We start from the raw sequence: 14,546 nt of genomic DNA on the forward strand, positions 1-14,546 counted from the left end.
CCAATCCCACCAAACACACAGCCAAATCTTCTTGGCCATTAATCCTGGCTTGGCCACCGTTTGCAAAAGCTAACTGGGATTGGACCATTACTTTTTTCCCTGATATTGTCGTAAATGACCCATTTTTTATCACCAGTAACCATCTGCTTCAGAAAGAGATCGATTTTGTTGCGATTGAGCAGGGATTTGCATATAAAATTCGATACATGAGGGTTTTTAGTTAACTTGTCTGGCACCCATACATCTAGCTTCTTTTTGAATCCGACTTTTTTTAAGTAGTTCCCGTCGATTTTTTATGTAAAGTTAAAATCTTTGGCAATTGAAACAGTGCTTACATGACGGTTGGTTCCAACTATATCCATAATTTTTTCGATTTTTTCGATAAATGGTCTTCCAGAGTGTGCTGCATATTTGACATCAAAATTACCGGAACGGAATCGACGAAACCAAAATTGTACATGATTGACTGTTACCATATACGGACCATAATCATCATTACATTTTTAGCCGCCTGGCTTGCGTTTTTGCCTTAATCTAATAAAAACTATAAATTATAGTGGATTTTCTCTTGACTTGTGTTCATCTTTGATGCTCAATTAAACAATACTGAGTCAAGCAATAATAAAATGGTGTAAGCAGTACTTTTAATACGAAATATTATCTTTTTAATGGAATCTAGTTTAACACAATCAGACTTACTCAACCCAATATTCACATTACTAAATCTATCTTTCGGAAAAATAATGAATTTCTATTAACTAGACCTATTAGATAAGTAATTCTTAAGGTGTTGAGAGTTTATGTGTCTAAACCTCAAAAATGATTAAAACTAGCAACGCTCCTCTTAATAAAAACTTATGAAATAATTACTAATACATTTGAATATAAATTTAAGGGGAATTTGCTTAGTAAATATATATTAGTATATTCTATTCCATTTTAATGGTATAGAATGAATGTGGGGAACAAAGATGTAATTTTTTTAGTGTAACAAATAACTCTGAGCAATGCTGGGTACCCCAGCTGGTAAATTTATAAATCAAAGTTAATTATTCCGGCAAAATTTATTTAATTTTCATAAAAGGAACAACAGAGCATCCTTAGTTCTGTTTAATTTTTGTTTCCATTTCTTTCTACATACACAATTGGATACCCCCATACCAGAATGAATAGAATAAAATTGGCAGGGGTATAAAGCACTATTTGCATAAATTATTGTGTTATTAATAGGCATAAGATGAATATAACTTATATGACAATAATACATAAATCCCTTGTGTGTGCCAAAGGGTATATGGTTGAAAGTGATTATGAATAACTTATTTCAAAAACCATTACTTATATGAGGGGAGACAAAAACATATTTTAATTGCATTGAAAGGAATTTAAAATGATTACTTCAATGCAATAGTCTTAAAACAGAGATTTACAAGACAAGACCTTGCTGAGGCATGGTCCCAGCCAAAGGTTAAAATCCAGTTTGGAATGGGCAAGATAAAAAACCGAAAATCTACATGGTATCTCTAACAATTTAAAGAATTTTTGGAGGAGAGAAAGAATAATGCTCACGCCGTTTTTTAGATTAGCTAAGATCAGCTGTGACAAGAGAGTTAAAAAAAAGGATTTAAACAAGAATATTTGCAAGAATAACTCCGATGTCAATCTCCAATTCTACTCTGAGTCTAACAAGGACTTACAATTATAATTCAGCAATAAATCATCAGGGTTAAGCTCTGTCTTTTATAAGCACACACGAACGTTCAAACAGGTTTTGAATGGAATTGAATCTGTTTAGGAAAGGATGTTCACAACTCAGGAATTGAATAATAATGACAACTGCTAAGGAAAATAAAATTCCTTCTTTATACTAACAATTACAATTTAACGAGCCAGCTAAAAAAAACACCGAATTTACATAATTGATTCAAGCATACTTCTGTATGCCACCTTGCCTACATTTGCTTTTTTTGGCTGGCACACTGGTCTGCAAGAAGAAGCAAAAAAAAGGGGGTGGGAAGAGAATATGATGTAGAAGATGACATACAACTACACAGAGAGAGAGAAAAAAAAAAGAAAAAGGGAGGAAGCAGAATTTACCCAGAGTTCAATTAATTTTTCAGAATTCTCTTAATTTCCTTCCACTCAGTGCAAGGATGAACGCTTATTCAGCATAGCATAATTGGAGGGTCTACCAAACCACTCTCCTATAACATAAAAGTATAAACTACTGAAAAAAAGTGGTTGTGGGAATTGCCATTCAAAAGCATGGCTAGTGATGATGGTGATAGTTGTGAGATATTAATTAAAGTTGCCTTTAATATTGTTGCATTTTTATAATTTTTTATCTTTTTTTTTTTTTTTTGAAAGCATTTAAAAAAAAACAAGATTTAGCCATGATGCATACAACTGACTACTAATTGAAACATCATGCTGGAAAATCATTCATTTAGTCATTCTTGCATTCCGAAAGGAAGAAGTAACATCTGCCAAATGCCCATGTAGGACCAAATACTGGATTGAAATTAAAACTTGGTGCAGGAATTCCTTACTAGAAAGATCCAAAAGCAGAGGAATTTTTATGTAAAGCTGTAGATTTGCAAACTTTTTTTTCAAAAAAAATTATTTTATGAGAATAGCCGCCGCGGGTTTTGAATTTTACTTGTCAGTGGATGTAGTCTTTGAAACAAAAATATCAAATTAACTAAAAAACGAATAATAAAAGTTAACTTTGAAAAATAATCGATCCCATTGGAGGGGTTTTATTATTTTAAATGTCCTCGTACGACACGGATTTCAAAAAACGGATATTTTTCTTATCCCCAAAAACCGCAATTTACATAGTAATACACATAAAAGGGCATAAGAGTTGTTTACTTATATTTGTTTATATAGAAGGTAACAGTAAGTTTCGCTGTATAACTTAAAAATAAGACAACTCCCAGAATACTAATTATGATTATCTAGCCAAGTACTAGTAGATACTAGCCAGAGAAGGATTTTAAACGAATCACGTGTTGACAAAAGTCATTTAATTTCAAGACTCATTATTTTTTAAGATATTATGAAAGTAATATTATTAAGTAATAATTAAATTAAAAGTATTCCTTAACGTAAAGTGGTTCTTCCAAAGATGAGTTGGGCAACCCAAGACGTCGAATTAAAGAATCTACTCTTTTGAATAAATTATAAACCCCCCAAGTCCTTCTCGCTAGTAGTCCTGGAATGATAATTTTGGATTTGGATTTAAATCCACTAAAACCGTTCCACATATTAGTCTATGTTATGTATTGTCTTTTATGTGCTTTTATCTAATGACTCAGGGATTTGTTTTTAAATAGATAGTACCTTTTATTTAAGTAGATTTTACGTGTTTGTACATTTTAGTATTGATGTCTAGGTACCCCTTTTTAGTTTTAATCCCTAAAAGAATAAATCTATTAGTGTAAGATTGTACCCCCAATCTAAAGGTCTTATTATTGGCTTAGGTTCCGGTCCGTTACTTACTTCTGTTGGGTAGTGTTCTCAATACACTACAAGTGGCGACGAAGATGGTTAGACTACTACCGAGGCTCACGCTCACGGAGCTGAAACGCAAATGTTCCAGGATGGAGCTTGGAAGTGAGGACGAGTTGAGGGGTAAGAAGAAAGTGGAACGAACTCGTGGTATTGGCGACAGAATACAGCGAGGGTTGTGGCTGTGATCCCGAGTCCTTCGATTTCAATGATTGGCCTCAAGCCTCTGGAGATGGTGCTTCAAGCACGATAGGACAGCTGGGGGTACGGCAGCCCTCCACATTTGTAATGGAATCCGAGTATAAGGCGCTAAAGGGTATCCGTCGCTCGAAAGGGACGTGGTCTTCGGAAAAGGCTAATCCAAAGATGGACAGAAAGAACTGCAAGTTTTGTGGAAGAAGCTATGTCTTCCAGAAGTCCAAAAGCCCTGCGTTTGGCAAGGAGAGTTCCTGGTGTGAGAAGATGGGCCATTTTAGAGTATGCTGTCCGTCATCAGCGCCGTCTAGTTTTTCCATCTCCTTCCAGTTGAATGATGGAGTAGGGGATAGGACTTATCCCTCCTGAGGATAAATGGGAGAACAGTTAAAATGTTACTCAACCTTGGATCGAACGTGAATATCTTACCGAAACAAATGGTTGATATTTCAAAGGTGATCAAGAATACTGGTTCAATAAAGGTTTTTAGTGGGGGAAAGGTCCAGACTCTGGGCTCTATTAGGTTGTCGGTTGCATTAAATGGTTCTGAGCCTGTGCTTTGTAAGTTTATTGTATCTCCTATTGGGTAGCCGATCCTTGGTTTGTTTTGATTGCCTAGATTTCGAGTTGGTGAAGCTGAGCAATTCCACCAACGCATGTACGGCTGGTGATTCTACGGAATTTCGTGTGGAAACTCTAAAAATGAAGCATAAAATTATATTGGACGACTTCAAAGGAAGTACGATGAAACATACGCAAGCAGTGATATACCTGCAAGATAATGTTCAGGTCCCGGCGTCACAATTCCCTCCCTCCCTTCTAGCCTGCCAATTTATGGGAAAGAGTCCACTTGGATTATTGCAAGATATAGGGTAAAGATTGTTTAATGCTAATTGATGCTGGGTCCAAGTGGATAGAAGCGGCGTACATGATGAATACGTCATCAGAAGCTACGCTTAGGCAAGTTTTTGCGTAGTTTTCGCGTTTTGGATTCCCGAACATAGTACATTCGGACAGTGGGGCACAATTCAGAAGCGATTGGTTCAAAGTAAAGATGTCTAAATGGGGTAGCCCATTTCTTCTCTCCCCCATGTCATCCGCAGTCCAACAGTCAAGCTGAGAGATGCATACGAATGATTAAAATTGTCATAAAGAAAAATCCAGGAACATGATTAGAAGAAATCTTATTTGCCAACAGGGCAACACTGTTAGAGTGTGGGAGCACGCCGGCTTAGCTGTTGGGTGCACGCCGTATTCGTACACGATTGGAGGGATACCTTTAGTCTTTTTCTCCCTCTCATTCTCCATCTGTTCCTTCACGAGTAAGGGAAAAATTTAAAATCAAAATGGCCGTGTGTGCGGTTGGTACGGCCTTCGCCAGTCCAAGTGGATAGCTGGAGTTATACAGAGGAAGATTGGGGATGTACTGTGGTCGCTTCAAACCTAACAAGTAATAGTTAAAAGACATATTAATCAACTTCGTCCTCGTATACAAGTTGAATGAGGGGTGTTGTTATGTATTGTCTTCTATATGCACGTAGTAGAAGAAAGTTAGGCACATTTCTTCTCCCGGAAGTGAAAAAGAGTTTTATTGAGCGATGATAAAATTCTAACTCATCAATAAAAGCAGCAAGAACAATCAACATCTATTTAGAATCATTTTGTGGAAATATATATTATGTTTATCGTGGGCTTTTGATCTCTTGTGTAATAGAAAGAAATGACTATGTTTTAATATTTTGTTGTATTTCTAAATTAGACACTCAGGGATCATTGTTATCTATTTAACTTTTATAATATTAATATTTAATATATATATGATAATATCCAGATAGTCCTTTTAAATCTATTTTTGTATCCTGAAATCAATTTTAATGTATTTATTTAGTATTTACCCTATATTTAAGTTAAGAGTAGAAATGCAAATATTAATTTTAGAATTGATTGGTTATGGCTCATTTCAAATAAGTTGAATTTAGTTTATTTTTATCTTTTGTTTGAATATTATAATACTAGTAAAAAATAGTGATTTCCACACTAATTCATAATTTAGGAAGTTGGAGTCATCAGGAAAGTGATGATGAGGATTCCAACAGTTCTTCAAATATTTGATTATAAATGCAATTTTAATTGCTTGTGAACAAGCTAAGGAAAATATACATCTCGTTTCAAATCCCAATATACTTTTCCTTCCATGGTAGCTAGAGTTTGTGTTGCAATTCGAAAATCTTCTGGCTGGAATTGTTGTTCACATAATACAAAGCATGGCTTTCAGAGTGAAACATTAACATCTGCAATCTGCCATTTATGGCATGTACTTACTACTTTCAATTGAAGAGAATCGCAAATACAGGGTGTCCACAATAAATTGGAACTATCTTAAAATTCAACCTGCTTGATAAAAATGGAATTTGGAATGTATTTGTTAATATGAAAAAGTTAGACACGATATTAAACAGAAAATTTATTCAACATGTCCTCCCTCAGCTACCACCATCTTCTCCATCCTGCCCCTGAAGGATTTGCATGCCCTGATGACTTCCGCGGAATCGACAGCATTCCACTCCCTCGTAATGGAGTCCTTCAGGGCTGCGAAGCTCTTGTGGCTGACCTTGCACACCTCCCTCTCCAATTGCCCTACCAGTAGTAACCACACGCGTTGAGGTCGGGTGAGTTGGAGGGGCAGGTGTTGCGATCCCAGAAAGTGATGTCGTGGGAGTTGAAGAGGTCAGTGGTCCTCATAGCGATGTGTGCAGGCGCTGAGTCTTTTTGGAATATGAACTTCCTCCCAGCGGCCGTATCCTTCATCTAGGGGATGACGAACTCCTCCATGACTGCGCAGTACCTTATCGCGTTAACCCTTTCCTTGGGATTGAAGTAGAAAGGAGGCATCACTCACCGGTGCTGCAGATGACACCCAGGGTCATCACGGAGGCTGGGAACTTTATAGTGAAGACCGCAGGGACCTTTTCTCTCTCCTTAGCAAGCCACCTGTCATTCTGGACGTTGTAGCTTCTGTCGACAGTCCAGTTCTTCTCGTCGGAGAAGAAGATTATTCTTCCTCCATGGCTCTTCAGGTCATTGAGGAGACGCTTACCGTTGGTGAGCCTGGTGGCCTTCATGGATGCCGTGAGGATGTGTTGTTTGGCCATTCGGTATGACCTGTACCCGAGGTCCTCATTCACAGCCTTGGAGACCAGCTGCTTGCTCACTCCACGGTTCTTGGCCAACCTGGACAAGGAAGTCACCGGCGAAGCCTTGATGCACTCCCGGAGACCTTCAAGGAAGCGGGAGTCCAGATTCGGTCACTTCTCATGTTGTGGGCCTTGCAGCAGACCTTCCCCTCAACCTCCCAAGCATTGAAGACCTGGTACACCGTGGTCTTGGGGTAGTTAAGAAACTTGTATATAGCAGAGGGCTTGTGTCCTGCGCGAGCCAATTCGAGGATGGTGTCTCTCCTTTCTTGTTCCATGATGTCTATTGTTTGTTGTCATAACGTTGTTGTGGACGTTATAGTGTATTGTTCACACAACCTTTTATATTAGTATGATTTAATCCCGAATATCCACATTATGGATCTGGATGAAGTTTAAAGTAGTTCCAATTTATCGTGGACACCCTGTATTCTCCCTTTGAGAACCCAGAGACAGTATAAAATAATGGCATATTTATCCATTCTAGTAATTACTAACTTACAAGTTCAAGTTATTAATATCTCAATATTTCAATTTGTAAGTATGAAATATTATTAATAAATAGTATTAATTTAAGTATAACAGATAAACTATAAATCTTATAAGTTATAATAACTGAAGCATAGAGTGGGGGCACACAACAGTTAACGTAATCTTAAGTGATATTTACTGGGCATAGTAGATGAGGATGATTCTTGAAATTACAATAACAAAAAAAAAAGGCGGGCAAGGCACCGAAGGTAACAGGGTGTATATCTTCAGATTTTCTTCAGAAGGGATTGAATTGTGAGGTGCAATATACAATTGTATATACGATTTAAAGTGAGTGCTATGAAACCAAGTTATACCAAACCAAGTCCGAACTGACAACGACATGAATTTAGGTATTAATACGTATAACTTGCAATATTTTTTATTTGAAGGTGGAATTCTAAGGGCTACATCCGGTTAAAGCCTCCGGCCAATTATAAAACTACTCCAAAAATAATCAAAATCGGATGGAAAAAAAATTATTCATAAAAGTGGGTAAAAAAAACAGCTTATTTTATGAAAAAAATCGGTTTTTCGTGAAAAAAAAAAACATTTTAATTTTGTTCCTTCATTTATAGAGTCTGTGTACCGTAGCAAAATATTAAAAAAGGACACGTTGTAAGTATTTTTTTTTTTATTCTTTCTTTTTCTCTCTTGTTGTTTGTAAAAAAAAAAAAATAGAATGAAACTAAGAATAAATGGACATATGGCATATAAATTGTATTTTCTTTTATCCGATTCTGACGATTTTAACGTAAACAAATCGATGAGCTAGTTTTAATTGAAATAAATGTCTCTATAATACAATTAAATTCACTAGTGTTAGGATTTACTCATCTCGAGCTAAAGTTGTAAAGTCTGACTTTTCAAAATTGGTTGATAATTTTAACCTTGAATCATGAATAATTAGCAATCTTTGATATCTTTTCAGTTCATTTGCTGTTACTCTGACTTCTTGAGTAGCTGCTGCAACACATCTCTACCATTTCCGTAAATAATAAAGGATATCAGGCAGATCCAAATTTTATCCTCCTTCACAGTTCAGAAGATGTTCATTTGTTATGTCAAAGTTTTATGTAGGTTCAGTTAGGAAACTGTTCAAAATAGTATATCAGTTTAATAACTCCAAATAACTATTTGCATTTAACTTCATTTGATCTTTGGGACGTATAGATTGCTTTGACCGGATGAAGCCCTTCAAATTCCGCTGGCACAAACAAAATATTGTAGTGCATTCTTACTAATGCCTAAATTCATGTGGTGGTGAGTTCGAATTTCTGTTTGGCTTAAGTTGGTTTTATAGCCCACGATCTATAATGTACATGGGTAAGGCTGGCTTGTTTTTAGGCAACTTCCACTGCTGTTTGTAGAGTTAGCGTGGAGTTTTCAAGAAGTCATTGACTGATTGTAGGATAATTAATGCCACGAATGTAAATTCCTGGAGAAATTGTGCAAATGGTTATCCATGTTCTCGTTCCCTGGATGTCAGTAAATGTATGACTAAAGTTATACTTTTCTTTCCAACAAATATAAATTTTAGAGTATCTATAGCTTGTTGATATGTTTCCTCCTGAGACATGTTCATTAATAAATAAAAGTTTCACTCCCGGTATTTAAAATAACATCAACTCTAGCTTCCTTCAATCTATAAGGATGTTTCATTAAGGGAATTAGGGCATTTCTTTATGAGACCATAAATCGAGTGAAATATCTGTTTCTGCAAAAAAAAAATCTCTAATTGTCGTGAAAAGGCTTTAAAAAGTAATATTGATTCACCTTAAGTACCATCCTGCGAGTACAAAAGCATACGCAAAAAAAATCTCTAATTTTGAAAAAGGCTTTAAAAAGAGACCATGCCATCCTATGATGAATATATGTGTGTTTAATTTACCATGTGCACTGTATATAGTGCTCCCTAATGTATATCATACACCAACTCAGTGTATAGGAAAAAAAGGAGTATAATATAGTGTGAGCACTGTATAAAATGAATTAATTCTTCCAGGCGTTTTGTTCAACTCATATTAAAAAAGAAAAAGAGGGAAGTACTTTATTTAAAATTTTAAAAAAATAATGTAACTTTAGCAACAAGCTAAAGTACTCTCGAATCACACGCACATCGAATCATATATATTTTTTTTTAATAATCAGAAGCTGTTATTATTATAACTATTAAGGAGATAATCTCTTAAGTATTGAGTGTGTAGCTACGTTTGCTCATCAAAAACGGATAGTAACACCAAGGATTTGCTGGGGAGTTATTTCTATTACCACCGCTAGTTAACTTATAAAATCATATTGAGTAATTAAATTCTTTTTTGTTTGCTAAATATAAATTACTGAAGATAAGATGTTTTCGAAAAAGAAATCATTAATGACTATATTGACTTTTTATATTGATGCCAATATTTATGAAAAATAAATATATAAATTTACGATATGAGAAAATGCATAAGGTTATTAACATACTAAAACGATATTAATAGAAAATTAATACATTTTCTATTAATATTAGTCTATAAATGAAATCCAACATTTATAAAAAAGTAGTCTCCTAAAGTCGTGGGCCTGGAATATTAGCCCCATTATTCTCTGATAACACCCTACAATCTTTGTATGTATTTAATGGAAGAAAGTTAAGACAGTTCCTCCCTTCCTCCACAGCCCCCTACGTGTTTCGTCAGTGGCAATTCACCCAAAAAAAAGATTTATTGAACTGAAGTTATAGTTAAAATAACTGTAATAAGAAAATTAATCTTTTTTCTATAATTATGATTATTAAGATATCTTTGTGATTGAGGAAAGAGGATGATGATCTTCAGTATTTATGTTCGTTAGCTCATCTTGAGATATCAAAGATTTATTATGGCAGACTTATCACAGCCCAACAATTTTTTTGTTGTATACTAACATTTATAAATGCATTTATTTTTTTATTTAAATAAACAAAAAAGTGATAATTTTGATGAATTTAACCATTGATTATTTAACGCCCGGATAAACTCTTCGATTTTAAACTCACACAAACTCAATTCAATAAGTTATATAAATATATTCTTTTATCGTCAATTAGTTTTAAATAAAAATTATTTTGCATTAAATTGATTATTCTTTCTAGACGTGAAATATGCATTCAAATTGGGTCGTTCCTTGTTGCCACACTAGTAAAAAATCTTATCGAAAGCTCAATGATAATAAAATAATAAGTCCTTTGCATAAAGTGCAAACATCAAATATGGAAATTCTTAATAAATGGAAGTCAGATCTACCAATAAACTAGATACCTGGTACAAAATACTTTATATTTATTTTATTAATATTTAATGAGTGTTAATTTACAATTATTATTGTTTATTTAGATGGTAAATCCGTTGTTAGCTATGAAAAAATGTTTTTCTCTGCATTTTAAGCATGAAGATTTTGAAACAGAAACTAAATGAAAAAATTGAAAACTGAAAATACAAATCTTAAGAAAAAGTGTTATACCAACTTTAGGATTCAAAACAAAATTGACAATTAAACAAAGAACCAGTATAACTTCAGTAGCTGATGTGAGGCGTACACGAAAAAGTGATGAAATAGAGTTGAGGGTGCAAAAGTTTTAAAGAGAAGATGATATTTCAAATTTGTCGGAGCTCAAACAAAAATTGTGAACCTACAAAAATCAGAGTAGATTGAATGGAAGATGAAGTTCAATTTCTGTACATAAAAAAATCAGATTAAGGTATTTTGCACAACTCACAAAATTAGTGAAATGATAACTCACTTTTTGAGAAGATAATTAATTATTATTCTAATTTAATAAGTATAATTTTATTTAGTTAATGCTTGAAAGCTACTTTTAATTCATTTTAGGTTGTCCAATTATTTGATTAAGTGTAAAAATTCAAAGAGACTTGAAATATCAAATGTGGAATATTGCCAAAATATTAATCAATGAAATAAGCCTTTAGTGATTGCAGAGCGAATAAATACATATTACAAAGCTTTAAATTTACTTGGTTTTTTTTTACTAAGTAGAAGGATTCTACCAAACAAGATGTAATTAGAAGAATAAACAGCTTTAACCAAGACATTTCTGATCTAGCTCAATTAATTTCCTATGAAAAATTATCATTTATTTCCTAGAAAATCATTTTATTATTTTCAAATAAAAATAATAATTATATAATGAACAAGAAATAAATTTAATTGTTAATTTATACGTGAATTACTCTACATCAAGTGATCAATTAATCATGAGGTATTTCAATTAAAGATTCATAGCATTCATATCTAAATTTAAATGTAATAAATAAATATCTGGAAGTAAAAGTTGAACTTGCTGTTCCAATAAATTATCAGAATCAATTTAAAATGAGATAAATATCAACCCAACTTCATTATGTTCTGTGTTTTAAGTTTGAGTAGTGGCGATAATAACTATTTGATATATTAAAATAGACAAAATATGGACTAATTCATGCTTAACATCTCATCAAAAATGAACCATCTAGGAAATTGACTCAGAAACACTATTTTCAACACTTTTATTATAAAAGGAAGATGAAATCCAAATACAAGAGATAAGACAAGAATTACTTAATGTGAAGTCATTTATAGATGAAAACAGATTCATCAAGAGCCGTTCTTCTCCAATACAAGAGAAATATGATGATGAACTTCGAAGGAACCGACGATTTCATAATTATGTTATGGATATTTCTTCAAAAAATGTCTTACTTCGATGTGGTTTAATAAGAGATCCTTCCTCCATACTCACTAATCAAGTTAGATCTGAAAGGAATAAAAGGAAATCTTTTATAAACAATTAGCTCTTTGTGCGACAGAATTGAATCATACAAAATCCTTCACCAGAGGATCTGCAATTCCTCGATTGATTACTTAGATCACAAATGAGGGTTTGCATTGCACGATCGGATAAGTCCTTATCTCTGAGTTCATCATTCATTACTTTTTAACAAGAATTAATTCTCCTTTTCTACAATTGGTATTTAATAAAACAATTATTTATTATTTGTTTAAAAAGTTCTAGTAATGAGTTTGCGTAGCTTGTGTGTATGCAGATATTAAGTAATCTATGCTTTAACCTTGATGACCTTTTTATAGGCAAATGTAACCAAATATTATAAAATAAAATATATATGTATGTGAAATAAATAATAAATGGAATGAAAATTTGGTATGTATTAATTTTATAAAAAAGGATCTCTGAGATGATTTGAGATCGACGACAATGATGATTCAAGTACAAAATCGTTCTTGTAGACAAGTTTATACCGAGTGCTCATAACAATTTATATTAACCATTTGATAACAATTTTATTTAACTAAATATGTTAGTTTATCTACAAAGCTGTAATGTGTCGTAGTATACGGATGATATTAAAACCAAATCACGTGTTTTTCTATGACAAAAATGTTGAATAAAACCTTTCCCGAGCGTTTTCTTTCCTTTTAGAGGCAAGGACGGGACCTAATTCACAACACAAATTATTTAGTGGACCGTAATTCTGATTTTATTAAAGGCGACCACATGCCACCTTCAAACACACACAACGAAGAGTAATATATATAAACAGGAGCGTAACTCGCTCGTGTACATAATAAGAAAAAACGACAACAATATCAAAAGAAAACATATTCAAAAAAGGAATATAAATGATACAGGGAAACACCAATACAACGAATCAATTGTTACGACTTCACTATCCAATGTAAAATTTGATAACTTTTGGTCCTGATTTGGTTCGAACTTTGTCAATCATTTTCTTTTTTAATTTAATAAGAAGACTTTTAAACCTTTATTTATTTACTTTTTTACATAAAAAGTGAACTAACTGACACTTTACTATTTATAATTATTACCTTTTATATGATATTTACAAAATGTACAATTAGTGTCGGAGAGAAAAGTTACATCATTGGCCTAATTAGGGAATCATTTCCCAAAAATTAATATAAACATTATACATTACATGTTTATTCATAATTCATTTTAATATATGTATAATTACTAATGTTTTTGACAAATCCGTAAGTTGCCATATTAATCCTCTTAGTGTTATTAGGAAACCATTAAGAACAGGAAAAAAATCAACCAATGAATACATCTTTGCAATAGCTTATCGTAAAATTGGACTTGCTACTACTTTCTTGAGCTACACTGTTAATTCGACTCTCAAAGGGATATTATATACATTAAGCAACTTTAGATATTACTAGCGATAGTATCCCTCATTGTTCATAGTTATTAGGCGTCGACGAATGGACAATCTTTGCGTTAATAATATAGAAGATACCTCTCCAAGAAATTATCCTTGTTTTACTTTACGTTTTTAATGATAACATTCATAAACAATTACTCATGAATGAAAAAATAATAAATATCAGGTGAAGAAAATTAATAAATTGTTCAGTTAAACAATAACAAAAACTCTCACTTTAAAAAATGCTTGGGATTTACAATCGAGTATATATGTACTCCTTTTCTTTTCTTTTTTTAAGATAACCAGATGAGCGTACACTTGTTAGTGTTATGCCTCATTTAAAGTCATATTCATAATTTTTTATTTTATATAATGTACTTCCCTTTTCTTTTCTTCTTTAATATTAACTTTAGCTACACACGCTCGCTATTAATTTTGGAATCCTTAACTCATATTTCATACAAGTCTTTAGAGTATAGAGTTGTATAAAATATGAGTTGATCTAAACGCTTGCAAGATATCATTCATTGTTACATCTCTATACAACTCTATTCATTTGTAATCCCTTTCTTTTTTATTATTGTGACGCACACGCTCGATCGTATAGTTTGTTGTTAAATCTACGCAGGCCTGAGATACACTCAAAAATGACCTTACGGAGTACATACAAACAGACAAACTTTTTTAATTAATATAAATAAAAGTAGTCATTTGTTAAGCCCACTTTATCCGGGACTCTAAGGGATCAAGACCAGGTGAGAGAATTGTAATATTTTGGTCTTGATAACGAGTACTTTGGTGAGCGGACCTATCTCCTGAACCATATCACAAGAAAAAAGTTTAACAGTTGTTTGCTAATAATACGTTGGGAAGTTATTTTATTCAATCGATCCATTTTGACTCG

The 14,546-nt window shown here is 33.1% G+C and overlaps 2 long non-coding RNA genes across 2 annotated transcripts; one reads left to right on the plus strand and one right to left on the minus strand.

The window, feature by feature from the left end:
- Positions 1 to 10,569: 10,569 nt before the first annotated feature.
- LOC139907198 (uncharacterized) lies at positions 10,570 to 11,398 on the plus strand. The gene is made up of 3 exons (XR_011783648.1): positions 10,570 to 10,720; positions 10,793 to 11,157; positions 11,289 to 11,398. It is a non-coding gene; the product is annotated as an uncharacterized lncRNA (long non-coding RNA).
- On the minus strand, positions 10,959 to 13,162 carry LOC139907199 (uncharacterized). The gene is made up of 3 exons (XR_011783649.1): positions 12,276 to 13,162; positions 12,015 to 12,209; positions 10,959 to 11,088 (listed from the first exon to the last, which is right to left on the minus strand). It is a non-coding gene; the product is annotated as an uncharacterized lncRNA (long non-coding RNA).
- Between the last annotated feature and the right edge of the window lie 1,384 nt (positions 13,163 to 14,546).

The sequence above is a fragment of the Lepeophtheirus salmonis genome, chromosome 14, assembly GCF_016086655.4.
Source record: "Lepeophtheirus salmonis chromosome 14, UVic_Lsal_1.4, whole genome shotgun sequence".
Taxonomy (NCBI): domain Eukaryota; kingdom Metazoa; phylum Arthropoda; class Copepoda; order Siphonostomatoida; family Caligidae; genus Lepeophtheirus; species Lepeophtheirus salmonis.